Consider the following 12,884-nt stretch of genomic DNA (forward strand, 5'->3'; position numbering starts at 1 on the left):
GAGGAGAGCTGCGGCCACCATGCAGGGAGGACAGTTGTATCCAGGCCTGGCCTGGAGCTCCCAGGGCAGATCCCAGCAGCTCCACAGCCGCCTGCTCCGGCGGAGCAATAGCAAGTGGGCTGGAGACAAGGAAGGCTTTGCAGCCCCAGCACAGCGAGAGGAAGAGCCTCTGGCACAGGCGGCGAGTTGTAGGTGCCCGTGGTGCCCGGGCTCCAGCAATATTCAGAACATGGGCCCGGCTCCACCAACATTTGGGCTTATATTTTCAGAGCCGTCCCGTCCATAGGACGGACCAGGGCAACTGCCCCGGGGCCCCGTGACTCCCCCCTCAAGCGCCTCATGGGGACGTGGGGTCCAGGGCGGCCTGCGGGGCTAGCAGGGGGGCCTGACACCGGCAGCAGCGAACGACCCAGCCCCAGCCCGCCCCGTCCCCGCCCCTGTTCTGCCTCACCCCTCCCCCCACTCCACCCCTCCCCCCAAGTTCCTGCCCCTGCCCCACCTCTTCCCGCCCCCTGCTCTGCCCCCTCCTGCTCCCATTCCACCCCACGCCTGCGTCCCACCTCTTTCCGGCTTCCACCCAGCAACACCGGCAGGGTGGGGCTGGGTCACTTGCTGCCGCTGACGCCAGGCCCCCCAGTAGCTCCCCAGGCTGCCCTAGACCCTGCATCCCCCTGAAGCGCGGGGTCCCCCAAAACGCGAGGCCCTGTGGATGGCAGGTCTCTGCTTGGACCCGTTCTGGGCACCACCAAACATTACACAGCCTGGCACCCAGGCCCTCTGGCTTAGGTGGGTTTTTCCCTGGCCGTGTTCTGTTGGTGGCCTAAAGAAATCAGGGCTTGTTCCCATCCAAGCGTTCAGGGCTGGCCCCAAGGAGGGTCTCATTGGAGGCCAATTCAGCTCAGCCCCGCAGCCCGGCCCTCCCAGGCCTGCTGCTTGGTAGCCTAGCAATGGGGGTTATTTGTCAGGGCACAGGGCACAGAAAGAAGCAAGACTTTCCTGGAGAAGCTGAGATCGGGGTGAGATGATTTTTCCTCCCCTTCTATTTGGTGTCTGAAAGCTCCCGATTGTTTGCAAGGGCAACAAGAGATGGGCCCCAGCTCATGGGGGAGGGGGAAGGAAGGGGCAGGAAATGGGAGGACAAAGAGATGACTGTGTGACAGCTGACTTCATACGGGAAAACCAGGGTGGATCGTTCCCCTCCTTCCAGAACATGTTTTTATCTTATCATTATTATTTGTACTACAATAGCATTTACGGTCCCAGCCAAGAGCTGGGCCCTGTCGTGCCAGGTGCTGCACAGACCCCGGCCGAGATCAGGGCCCCGTCGTGCCAGGTGCTGCCCAGACCCCGGCCGAGATCAGGGCCCCGTTGTGCCACGCGCTGCCCAGACCCCGGCTGAGATCAGGGCCCCGTCGTGCCACGCGCTGCCCAGACCCCGGCCGAGATCAGGGCCCCGTTGTGCCAGGTGCTGCCCAGACCCCGGCCGAGATCAGGGCCCCGTTGTGCCACGCGCTGCCCAGACCCCGACTGAGATCAGGGCCCCGTTGTGCCACGCGCTGCCCAGACCCCGACTGAGATCAGGGCCCCGTCGTGCCAGGTGCTGCACAGACCCCGGCCGAGATCAGGGCCCCGTCGTGCCGGGCGCTGCCCAGACCCCGACTGAGATCAGGGCCCCGTCGTGCCGGGCGCTGCCCAGACCCCGACTGAGATCAGGGCCCCGTTGTGCCAGGCGCTGTCCAGACCCCGGCCGAGATCAGGGCCCCGTCGTGCCGGGCGCTGTCCAGACCCCGGCCGAGATCAGGGCCCCGTCGTGCCGGGCGCTGCCCAGACCCCAACTGAGATCAGGGCCCCGTCGTACCAGGCGCTGCAGACACGGTGCGAGAGACCCTGTTCCAAAGAGCTCCCAGGCTAACTAGAGAAGACAGACACGGAGAGGGCGGGATCCCCATTTCTCAGAGGGGGAACTAGGCCAGGGAGGCCATGTGACTTGCCCATCATCACCCCGGGAGCTGTGGCAGAGCCAGGAATTGATCCCAGGTGTCCTGAGTCCCACCCCACCTTCTGAATAGTGTGTGCCCCATTTACTCCCCAAGAGAGACTGTGCTAGTTAGCGCTCTGTGCATTCAGCACGGGCGAGACGCTGAGTGCCCACAGCTCCTAGGCACGCCTCTGCAGCCCAAGGGACTTAGGCACCTTGCCAAGTAGGGTGCTGTCTGCTCTGGTCCAGTCACTCTCTTGGTCTGACGTTTGCTAACCTGCCCCCATCTCCCCACAGCACTGGGACCTGCCATGAGAGGTTGCTCTCCCTGTGGCCCCTCTGTACCCTCTGCTAGTGTATAACCTCTGGCAGCTGCTAGCTCTGACCTCTTGCCAGAGAAGTGCCTGGGGGGGACTACTTTCCCTTTTTGTTCGCTGGCGGAAGTACACCGGCCTTTGCAAAGACCTTGGTCTTTTGTTGCTACCGAATCCAAGGGCTCCAGTGGCTCTTAAAGACCCGGCTCATGGTTCTTCAATAACAACCCTTCTGAACCTCAAAGTGGAGCCCCCCACGGAGCAGGGAACTCTTGGGAGGGGCTCCCCCGCAAAGACCCGGAGCCCGGGCCTTGTTTTCAGCTGTCAATCCAGAGAACGAGGCACTTTCTTGGTGAGCGAGCAGCAGCACCAGGCTGCGAAGGTCCCCCGGCACGGAAGGCGTTATCCTGGCTGCCGCCCCAGTTGCTTGCCAGGCAGTGCAGCCCGCAGCCAGCTCCAGCTAATGGGGCCTGCGGCTCTCCTGCCATCCATCAGGGCCGGGGACCGTGGGACGGCCAGGGCTAATAATGCCAAGGCTCTGCTCATTTGGGAAAATTGCTCTGCTTTTCCCAGGTGATTAACGAGAGCTGGAAAAGGGAGGCTCCGAGGCTGGGCTCCCATTCATGTGCCAGCCCCGCTCCAGCACCCCGGAGCACTCTGCACCACCCGAGGTGAGACAGGCCCCCTGGGAGCCACAGAGCAGTTTGGCAATGTCTGTGGAAAGGCCTTGGCCCGAGTGGCAGGACTGGGCACCACGTTGCTGGGCTGAGAGCTGCCCTAAGAGCTACAGGAGGGCGACCCCTGAGGAATCAGGGAAGCTGCTGCAGGAAGCGTCAGTCCCAGGAAGCCAGGAAAACAAAGGGAACGAGGCCTCAAGGGGCTGGGGGAAGGAAAGGCCTGCGGAGCCACTGCATGTGTGGGAAAGGGATGCTGAAGCCAGGCCGGGGACTGAGCCTCCCTGCTAGCCACAAGGCACAGCCAGCTGTGACAGACTCCAACATCAAAGTGTGCTGCCAAAAGAGGGGGCAGAGCGTCCCTCCGGGGCAGCTCTGCCAATGGCGGGGGCCACTCACTGCCCGAGGCAGAACAACGAGAAGATATGTGGCCCCGGGTCCCGGCTCCATCCGCCATTCGTAGCCGGTAATGAACACAAGGCTCTGCCATGAGGCAGCTCAGAACTGGCCAGGCAGACAGTGCACCTGTCTTTCCAAACGAGCATCAGGTTTCCATGGACCCAGCAGAGCACGAAAGCCAAACCCACCTGCTCCTACTCCACTCTCCACAGCGTGTTCGGTCCCTGGGCCCACCACTCATTGCTGCCAGCTGGGAAAGGGGTTACCGTGATCTGGACAGGGACCCAGCAGCTCATCTCACACCAGGGCTGTCAGTCAGCTGTCTGATGGTGACAACTCTTCTCTGTTACTGAGCTGAGCTGGCAACCTAGAGATGAATGGCTCTCCCTCCCCCGACCCACCCTGTACCCCCAAAGAGCGAGAATTCGGGCCATTGCCCACGCCAGGTTGGAAAGATGGACGCAGCAGGCTTTTCTATTCCCTAGTGCCAGAGAGATGCTCCTGGCTGAAGCCACCAACAGCCGCTGCAGCCCACCTCGGGTTATGGCAAAGGTCCAGCTCTGGCATCCCCTCCCTTCACCCGTCTCCCAGAGACAATAGCCACAGATAAATTGAGAAGGGAAGGAGAAAACAAGAGAAGTCACCTTTTTCCAGCCCAAAACAGCTGCACAGGTCCCTGCCCTCTCCCTCCTTTTCCGTGTGTACAGGTATCTCCACCCATCTACAGATCCATCTCTGTTTCCATCTATCCCTCTGTCAGAAACTAATTGTGCCTGTGTTTCCTCAGCAGCCCGGGAGCCGCGCGGCTGATGTCTCCTTTCATGGTACCCGTCAGCTTGCCAAAGGATTTACACTCCTAATGATATGCATTCTTCTGCTCTATAGAAACTCCTCTAAGACGGAACCTTCTGACTGAAATACATTTGCTGATTGGGATCACATGAGCCGTCAATAGACAATGTTAGGGATACAGGGTCTTTTCTCCAACTTGTGTGAAGAAATTAACATTGATGTGTTTAAAGCCAGTTATAACCCCTCTGTTAATGATGTGCGGCTCTTTTTTCCAAGCCGGATGTAGGCTTAGCATCACCCCTGCTTCCATTTAACTCCGAGCGCAGCCCCCTAAGCGCGCCACACTCCACCATCTTTATTTACCACCCAGTGTAAACTACCCCCAACAAGATTAAATTCTGCTTCAAATAGATTGGAACCTTCCTTCCAAGGGGTGGGGGACGTCGCCCTGAGCAACGGGAGTCCCTGGTGCTGCGTTTGGAAGGAGATGAACTATTGCAATATCATTGCTTCTGAGGACAGGAGGCCCCTGGGTCGGTGGTGAAGGGAAATACAGGCCAGGCGTTGACGAGCGAATACCCAGCCGTGGGAAGGAACGAAGGTGGGAAGGAACCGGAGCAGAAGGAAGTCTTTCCCCCTTGACTCCTGACTTATTTCTGCCTTGTCTGCTGCATGCTGGGTCAAGAGGGCAAAGGTCCAGCCATGCACACCCTGAAGCAGCTTATCAGTATTAGTTCTGATGCTTCATCTTCAAGTTTCAAAATACAATATTGGGGTGGAGGGTTTGTGTCTCATGTCCCGCCGCTCTGGAGCGTAGTCCTCTGCAGAAAGCTAAGGGCATAGACTAGGGAAAGGCGGGAGAAATACTTCGTCTTTGCCCCTCCACCAGTTTGACTCTCTGTAGTGGAGTATTTTACAATCATTTCTCCCTTTGGTTCCCAGATTCCCTGGACTCGGCTGCCCACTCAAAGATCAGCTACTGCTTCCTTCACAGTCTGCGGCCTGATGGTGAGTTAGTAATGGCCAAAGTGCCACAATATGCCACTGGCTAGACAGCCGGACCTGCTCCCCTCCACTCCCCTCTCCTTCCCCCGTCCAGAGTGGCTGGGATAGTTTTCCACTTAAGAAGCTGAACTCAGCTCCCACGTTCACTTTCTAGAATGAACTGTCCCTGTATAGAGCTGCCCTGCCACCTCTCAGGGGGATGGCTGGGAAGGAGCCGTGATTTCCATGTGCTGCTGCTAGGGGACAGCAAGTTCCTGGGCACCCAGCTGTTGGTAGAGGCCCCAGGAAACAGATGCATTACTCCTCCCATTTACAGTGCACTGTCTTTCACAGTGTAACTCCCAAATGCATTACACAATGGTAGCGTCTGGACTGGCACACTCTATGCCCCAAAGCCATCTTCTGATTTACCACCTTTCACGATATCATAACCACGCACCCACTCAGTTATGTGCTTGGACCTGCACCCACTGGCCCCTATTCTCCACTGCTCTGCACCTTGGGTAATCGCTCACCCTTGTGCAAAGCGAGCGTGGAATGCTGCTAAGCCAGAATGGTAACAATTTGCACCCAATTTGGAGCTGTGCATGGGTGTAAACAGCATGTTGGATTTGGTGCCCAACACAAAGCTGTGCTCACACTTTTTTCACCAGTGCAGTGAACCACCTAGCTGGCTCCAGCGATCCACCCCTGGGCAGACACACAGCTTGCCTTGCCTTGATTATGCCCTAGCCAGGTGGGCCCCTCATTGTGCTAGTTGATGTACAGACACGTAATTCAACAGGAGAATAAACAACAGCAGTTATAAAACTATGTTCACTTTTTGTTTTAAGTCCAACTTTATTATAAACCATCTGCATCCCACTTCTACAACTGCTGGAGCCAGGGAATCCAGAACAGAGCAGAGGCTATCTGTATCAATAGTGGGATGGTCTATGCTGGTCAGTGGTCTGTATGCAGTTTAGTGGGTCTCAATCCAGTTCCTAGTGATCAGGAATCCATGTCACATGGAAACAGGGTGACCAGACAGCAAATGTGAAAAATAGGGATGGGGGTGGGGGAGGTAATAGGAGCCTATATAAGAAAAGGACCCAAAAATCGGGACTGTCCCTATAAAATTGGGACATCTGGTCACCCTACATGGAAACACCATCCCCACTGGTACCAGCTGACAAAGTTCCAGGCAATCTCAACAAAAGGAGACCAAGGACTGAGCAGGCCATGCAAACCGAATGCCTCTCTGGCTTGTGGAACTGGTTCCTGTAGGTCAGGGTAAGGCACTCTGGTGCAGCTGCTGCCTGTACTGTAACGGTTCTGTGAATTAATGGAAAACTTGAGTCTCGAGAGGCTGTCAGTCTATAAAATGCATTTATCCATAAATGCATAAAAAACAAGGCAGATCAGAGGGAAGCCTAGCAGTGCTGGAGAAGACAATAACCAATGAACTACTTAGTGCTTCAATATTGCCCTTCAGAGGGACTTGATAAGTAGTTTAGACACAAAAGTTAAGATTTGCTCAACAGTAATAATGATCACAGGTTTTTCAAAATGGGATGGTAATAGAAATGTTTAATGACATCTAAAATAAATGTCAATTAAAACAGTTTGATTGGTTTGGAAGTAACCTTTCCCCATGCCGTGTTTGCAACTGAGACATTGCAGCATTGTGTTAGTGCATGGGACCCAGAAATGAAATTGAGTAGAAACAAGAGAGAAAGTGGCTAAGCTATTGTAGGCCTTTGCTTTTTGCTAATTCACTCATCTTGGACAAACAGCATAAAGGCTGCAAAGTAAAGTGCAGTCATAAAATGCTCTCAGTTTTAATCATCCAAGGCTCTGTTAGTAATACCGACAATGATCTTTTATTTAAAGGGGCGCTGTCAACTTTAAAAACATGCTTCTGCATTGTGCCTTGCACTATTACAAGTACAATCTAGGATGACAATCAAATTAAAAAAAGTTTTCCCCATTGACTCAGTTTGTTGACTTTGGGCCTTAGCCAGCACTTTGTGAGTGGTCGGTTTCACTTTTTCTCCTGTGACCTAGTAAAGCTCCGTTGTTTGTGTGGGTCTTTCACACAACACCCAGACAGAGAAAAGCCATTTACAAAAATAAGAAAATGTGTTTGTAAAACCACGAAAATTGGCAGGCCACCTCTTAGCTCAGTGTAAACAGTAACCCCCCCCCCCCCGCCAGCTGGGGAGCGGGCTGTCCTTTACATACAGAGCCACCTTCTGCTCCAGGCCAGGGGCGGCGGCGGCACTGAGGCCCAGAGCTCAGTCCATACCACGTGTAACCCGCCTGTGCCCCGCAGCGTCTCGGCCCTCGGCCCTGCGAGCAGCCCAGGCTCGAGGCGTGTTCGGCCCGGGCTGACGAGCGGAGTCCCAGGCCCGGGCACGCGGGCAGCGCCGGCTGGCTGAGCACATGGCGAGCCTGAGCCTGGGGCATCCCCAGCAGCGCGCACCAGCCTCTGCTGAGAGCCGCCTGCCCATTGGCCCGAGGGCCGCGGCCGCTGCGCCCCCGCGTCCGATTGGAGGACGCGCTCCCCACCGGCCCAGAGGGAATCATTCAGAGAACGGCAGCGCCTCTTCTGATTGGCGGAGACGGAAGGGTGCGCGGAGGGGGGCGGCGCGACGGATTTAAGGTGACCCGGTAACGCTCCGGGCTGCGGCGCTGCCCAGCTGGGGCGCGCTCGGTGCTGCAGCCTCCTAGACACCCCCTGCCCGGGAGCGAGCCGAGCCGAGCCCCGGCCGGCCTCCCGCCGCCCGGGAGCCTCTGCTGCGCCGGTGCGGCCCGGCTGCCTCCGTCCCGCCTTAAAAGGGGCTGGGCCCGGGGATCCCGGTGACTCAGGCTGCCGGGGGGAGGGGGCGGCGGCTCTTCCCCGCGGAGTCTCCCCCGGCCCCGCCCCGCCCGGGGCGTCCTTCCCCGGGGCGAGCCCGGGAGCCGGTGCCCGGGAGCGGGGAGCCGGTGCCCGGAGGAGCCGCTGGGAATCGCTGCAGCCTGGCCAGGGGCCGCGCCCGAGAGAGCTCGGCAGCCGGCGGGAGCCCGGGTCGCGGAGCTCGCACGTGCTGCGGGGCGGGGCGGGGCGGGGGGGCTGCCGCCGGGCTCTCTCCGGAGTCCCCGAGGAAGAGCCGGGGGGGGAGCACAGAGCCCCCCCCGCCCCGGGGACGGGGCTGCCCGGGCTCTCGGCCGCCGGAGTTCGCACCCGGATCGCTCCCAGCCTGCGGAGCCGGCGAGCCGAGTCTGCTGGATGGAGCCGCGAACTACGTGCGAACAGCAGGGCCCGGCCTGGGCGCACCGGGCCGGAGACCCCGCTCGGGAGAGCGGCGGTGCGTGGCCCAGCTGCCCGGTGGGGGGGGGGCGGGGGCTCTTTCTTTTTAGGGGGCGGTTCGGTTTGGGCGGCAGCCGCTTGTCCCTAGAGGGTCAGAGCGATCTGTTGGCCGGAGGCAGGATCCCGGCGTGAGGCCCAAGCCCGCTCCCGGCTTGCAGCGCCAATGGCCGCTGCGCCTGGCTCTCGACCGTGTTTACTTTCCAGCCGGCGGGAGGGCAGGGCCGGGCCGGGCTGCAGACTCTGCCTTGTTGTGAATAGCTTCCCCCCCGGACTCTGTTTCTGGGGGGGAGGGAAGAGGCTGGATTTCGGGATTGCCAGGTATGTGCTCGTTTTTCTCCCCCCCCCCCAAAAAAAAACAATCAAGCGATGATTTTGGTGACTTAAAAAAATCATTTAGGGCAGGAAAAAAGTGCTGAGGCGAGGAGCTGGTTTCCTCAGGTCCAGGGAGCTGAATTCAAGCCGAGGGTTGTAACAAAACGTAGAACTGCAGCGGAACGGATCCTTCCAGCACGCCAGCGGGTTGCGGGGTCTGGGTTGTTGCGGGATTCGTTCTTCCACGCAGCAAACAAATCTGTTCGGCAATTCAGCTTTTCCGCTGTCGCCTGATCCACCTTAAAGCATGTTAGAAGAGTCCTTTGTTCTGGGTTATGGGGTCCTTGGGCTTTAAAAAAAATTAAAAGTGTTGTTGGTTTTGTATCTAGAGAGGGGGAAAGAGCCGAGTGCAATTTTTGAGCTAATAGTCGCCCAGAAAACAATAGGAAAAGCCCTTCAAAAATAAAAATCCCGGTTAGAAGCAAATCCTCTAAAGGAGACTTCGGTCTCTGCTTACTCGCTTATTTACTTTTTATCTCCAACAAAAATACCGCACGGGCCTCTGAAATAAAACGCAGAGAAATCATTTCACGGGTCTTTCTGAATCCGAGCAAATAGTAAAAACTCGGGATGGGAAAACTCCTTAAACGGGGTAATAATAATTAAAATTAATGTTACTTTCGAAAGGGAAGTAGGAAACCGGTTTAAAATAGAAAGCGAGGAGAGTGGATTTGAATCTAGAAATCTCAGCTCCTCCGCGCTCATGCGGTTCCCTTTGAACTGACCTTATTTCCCCTGTAACTACTTTCCAAGTGATTTTATTATTTTATTTTAATTCTCCGGGCGATCAGGCATAAATGTATTATTAAAAAAAATATTTTGGGAGAACAAGGAATGTATTTTCTGATCCGGGTGTATGTGTGGGGGGGAACCCACGGAATAACAATGCTACATTGTGTATCTTTTAAAAAATAAGATAAATTGCATTTTAAAAAAATTCTTTGTAGATTAAAAAGGAAAAATCTAGCGGCCCCCATTTTTTTCTTCTTCTCTGGATATTTGGATTCCTGGAAAACAGTTTGGTTTTACGAGGCTTCCCCCAAAATGATTCCAAATATCCCGGGTTCTTTCCGGGGGGGTTAAGGGAGCTGAATTTTTTGGATTATTTTTGTGACCTCGCTAAAATAAAATAAAAATCTTCCCCTAAGGACCCCCCCGCCATGCAGGGTCCTGCCTCGGCTGGGAGGGGAGCGCAGGATGGGGCGGGGGGGGTTGCATTGTTGCAAACGTGGAGAGCTCGAAGGTTCTCCCTGGCTCGGGCCAGACGCTGCAGCACGCGGGAATGGCTCGGTCCGGGGGGTCAGCGCCTCCCCAGACAGTGGCACAACCAGGGATCACTAACCGAAGCCGCTGGGCGGGTTTCCTGCCGGCCAGGAAATACACGGAGCGAGGTTTTAGTCTGGATTAGGGCACAATTGTTTTCCCGCAAACCCGGGTGGGAGCGGTACCAGCCCGCTATTGAAGGGTAAAATTCAAGCGATTCTTTCCAGGCGATTGGCTTTAAATTAGAAGAGGTTTTGGGCTCCCCCCCCCCCCTTGAATTAACCCCCCCTTTATTGTAATGACCAGGCCGGAGGACTGGTGTGTGTGTAAAGGGGGCAGAGCCGAGGGCGAGGCGAGCCCGATCCCAGCTTTGGTCAAACGTACAAAGCTTTTCGCTCTTTAAATAAAACTAAACAATCCATAAAAATATGATTTGATTGAAAAAGCCTCGGTAGATTTATGGGCTGGGGAATTCCCAGGCCTGCGATCAGTCCCGTTTCGGTTTGTTTAGGGATGTCAGACTTTCCCTCTTTTCCGTTTGAACGTTTTTTTAAAGAAGTCTCTTAATTCCGTTTGAAATCTCTTGTCACGGGTCACGCTGCTGCTTTTTCGGATTTGTTTTTCTCCAGGAAAACTCGCTTCTCCCGCCCTTCCCCCCCCCGACTCACCTTCGCCAGCTCCCAAACGGGCTGAATTTACTCTGGATTTTGCTTCGTTCTAATCGAGCCTCTAGTTTCATTTCTCCCTCCCTGCGAATGGATCGAATCGCTCCTGCTCTGAGCACAAACTGCGTCCAGAACAAGACACTGCCTTCAACAAACTGCAAAGAATAAAACAAACCCTGGCAACCGGTATTTTTTTTGCCTTTGGTGCATGGTTAGATGATGATTATTTATGCCATAGTAATATTTAGCTAATTGTATTTATTTGCCTTGCGAACATTTAATTTAATTAGAAAGCAGGTCCCAAGTCCACCCTCTTCCCCCTGCTCTGCTGCCATTTAATTATGTTCTTGTCCGCATGCCAAATACGTTGTCCCCTCCCCAGAAAAAAAGCATTTCGGGATCCGAACCGTGTCTGGTTTCTCCTGCAGGGCTGCAGCGGGGGTTTATTGCGAGGCTTTTTGTCGCCAATAAACGCCCTAAAGTGTTGACCCCGGTGGTGGTTAGCCCGCGCTTTGCGGACTGTCTCGCTCCCGCGTGGAAGCTGTTCTGGGGGCTGCGTGGAAATTCCACGCCCCGCAGATTCTCCCGAGTATTTTAAGAATGTTGTAAGTGCAAGTTGCAGCTTTTTTTCCTCTTTCTTCCCCCCTCCCTCCTTTTAAGACACTGGGTTGCAAGTGGCAGAAAAAAAAATTAGCTGGAAATCAACGCTTAGCCGAGGAAATCGGGTCGGGCTTTAGGCGGCTGGGGCAGTGGGGGCATTCGCCTTCCACGAGGAAATCTCTCCCCAGCGCTGAGCAAAGCTGGATCCTGCCCGTAACTCCCCTAAGCTCCAAACTTAGTGGGTCTGGTTTATGATGTTTTCCTCTGCCCTGTTCCTCAGGCTTTGTTCCCTGAACGCAGCCTGGCAAGCAGCCCCCCCCCACACACACACACAGGTTTGTGCCTAGGGTATCGCTTCATTTCTTCGGCAGGGTGATGTGCAATCAGCGAATCTGCGGGGCATTTCCCCCCTGGAGTCCCACGCAACGGCACGAAGCAGGACTCCGCTCGCACCATCTTTTTATCTTTTAAAAAATGGCCAGGCCGCGCCCGGGCCGCGCGTTGCGGTGTGGAAAAGGGAGCTGCAAAGCCAGGTACCCAGTTCTCTCGGCGAAGCCCTGCAGCCCGGCCCGGCCCCGGTGCCCGGCGTGGGAGGTCCGCGGCCCCGGTCGGGTTGCTGGCTGCCCGAGGAGCTGGGGGGACCCGCAGAGCCCCGCACCCCGCTCTGCGCAGGCCCCTCCACTGGACCCTCGCTTTGTAGGGAACCGAATCGCCCCCCCGGACCGAGGTTGGGTGTTTCTGTCCCGTGTTGTTGCCGGTCTATGACCTGCTCGGGCTGTTAAAAGCGATGTCTTGCCACAGCTCATTCTTGTCCCAGTGAGAGGGGGGGCGGCATTTGAAGTAATTTGATAAGCCACCAAGTAGCAAATCCGCCAGGGGGGGGCTGGTGCAGGTAGTTTTCTTTATAACCCGAATTTACAATGGACGCGTTCTCCTGGATGGATATAATAGATTAGATTTCACAACTTACCGCCGCCGAATGGTACCGCTTAAGGAGCCCCGACTGATTTTTATTACACGCAGCCAAATTGGATGTTTGTGCTTTTAAAGGGAAACGATTGTGACATGAAGATATATAATTTTAAAAGTAAAAAGGCAGCGGATGGGGCTCGCCAGCCAGGATAGGCAGCGCACTCACACACACGCCCCCCCCCCCACAGACACACATCCACACAAACAACCCCCCCCCACAGACACATACTTACACACACACAGACACACAAACAACCCCCCACACACAGACACACACACACACACCCCACTCACTCACACACACACCGCACACGCAGAGCTACTGACGCTAAAAGTTTGCTGGGGGAGACTGTTTGCAAGGACCTGCCTGTAGCAGAACCTGCCTCCCGCTCTGTGTGACCCCCCCCACACACACACACACGCGGGGGCTTTGTCCCCCGGTTCTTTGTTTAGCGAGGGCTGCCGGGTCACCCGGCGAAGGGGGGCTGGGAAGCAGAGATGTTTGTGCGGGTCAGTGAA

The 12,884-nt window shown here is 56.0% G+C and overlaps 1 long non-coding RNA gene across 1 annotated transcript; it reads right to left on the bottom strand.

Moving 5' to 3' along the window:
• Positions 1-8,804: 8,804 nt before the first annotated feature.
• On the bottom strand, positions 8,805-12,443 carry LOC123345033. Its single transcript, XR_006572697.1, has 3 exons — positions 12,364-12,443; positions 10,797-10,948; positions 8,805-9,154 (listed from the first exon to the last, which is right to left on the bottom strand). It is a non-coding gene; the product is annotated as an uncharacterized LOC123345033 (long non-coding RNA).
• Between the last annotated feature and the right edge of the window lie 441 nt (positions 12,444-12,884).

This window comes from Mauremys mutica, chromosome 12 (assembly GCF_020497125.1).
Source record: "Mauremys mutica isolate MM-2020 ecotype Southern chromosome 12, ASM2049712v1, whole genome shotgun sequence".
Classification (NCBI taxonomy): domain Eukaryota; kingdom Metazoa; phylum Chordata; order Testudines; family Geoemydidae; genus Mauremys; species Mauremys mutica.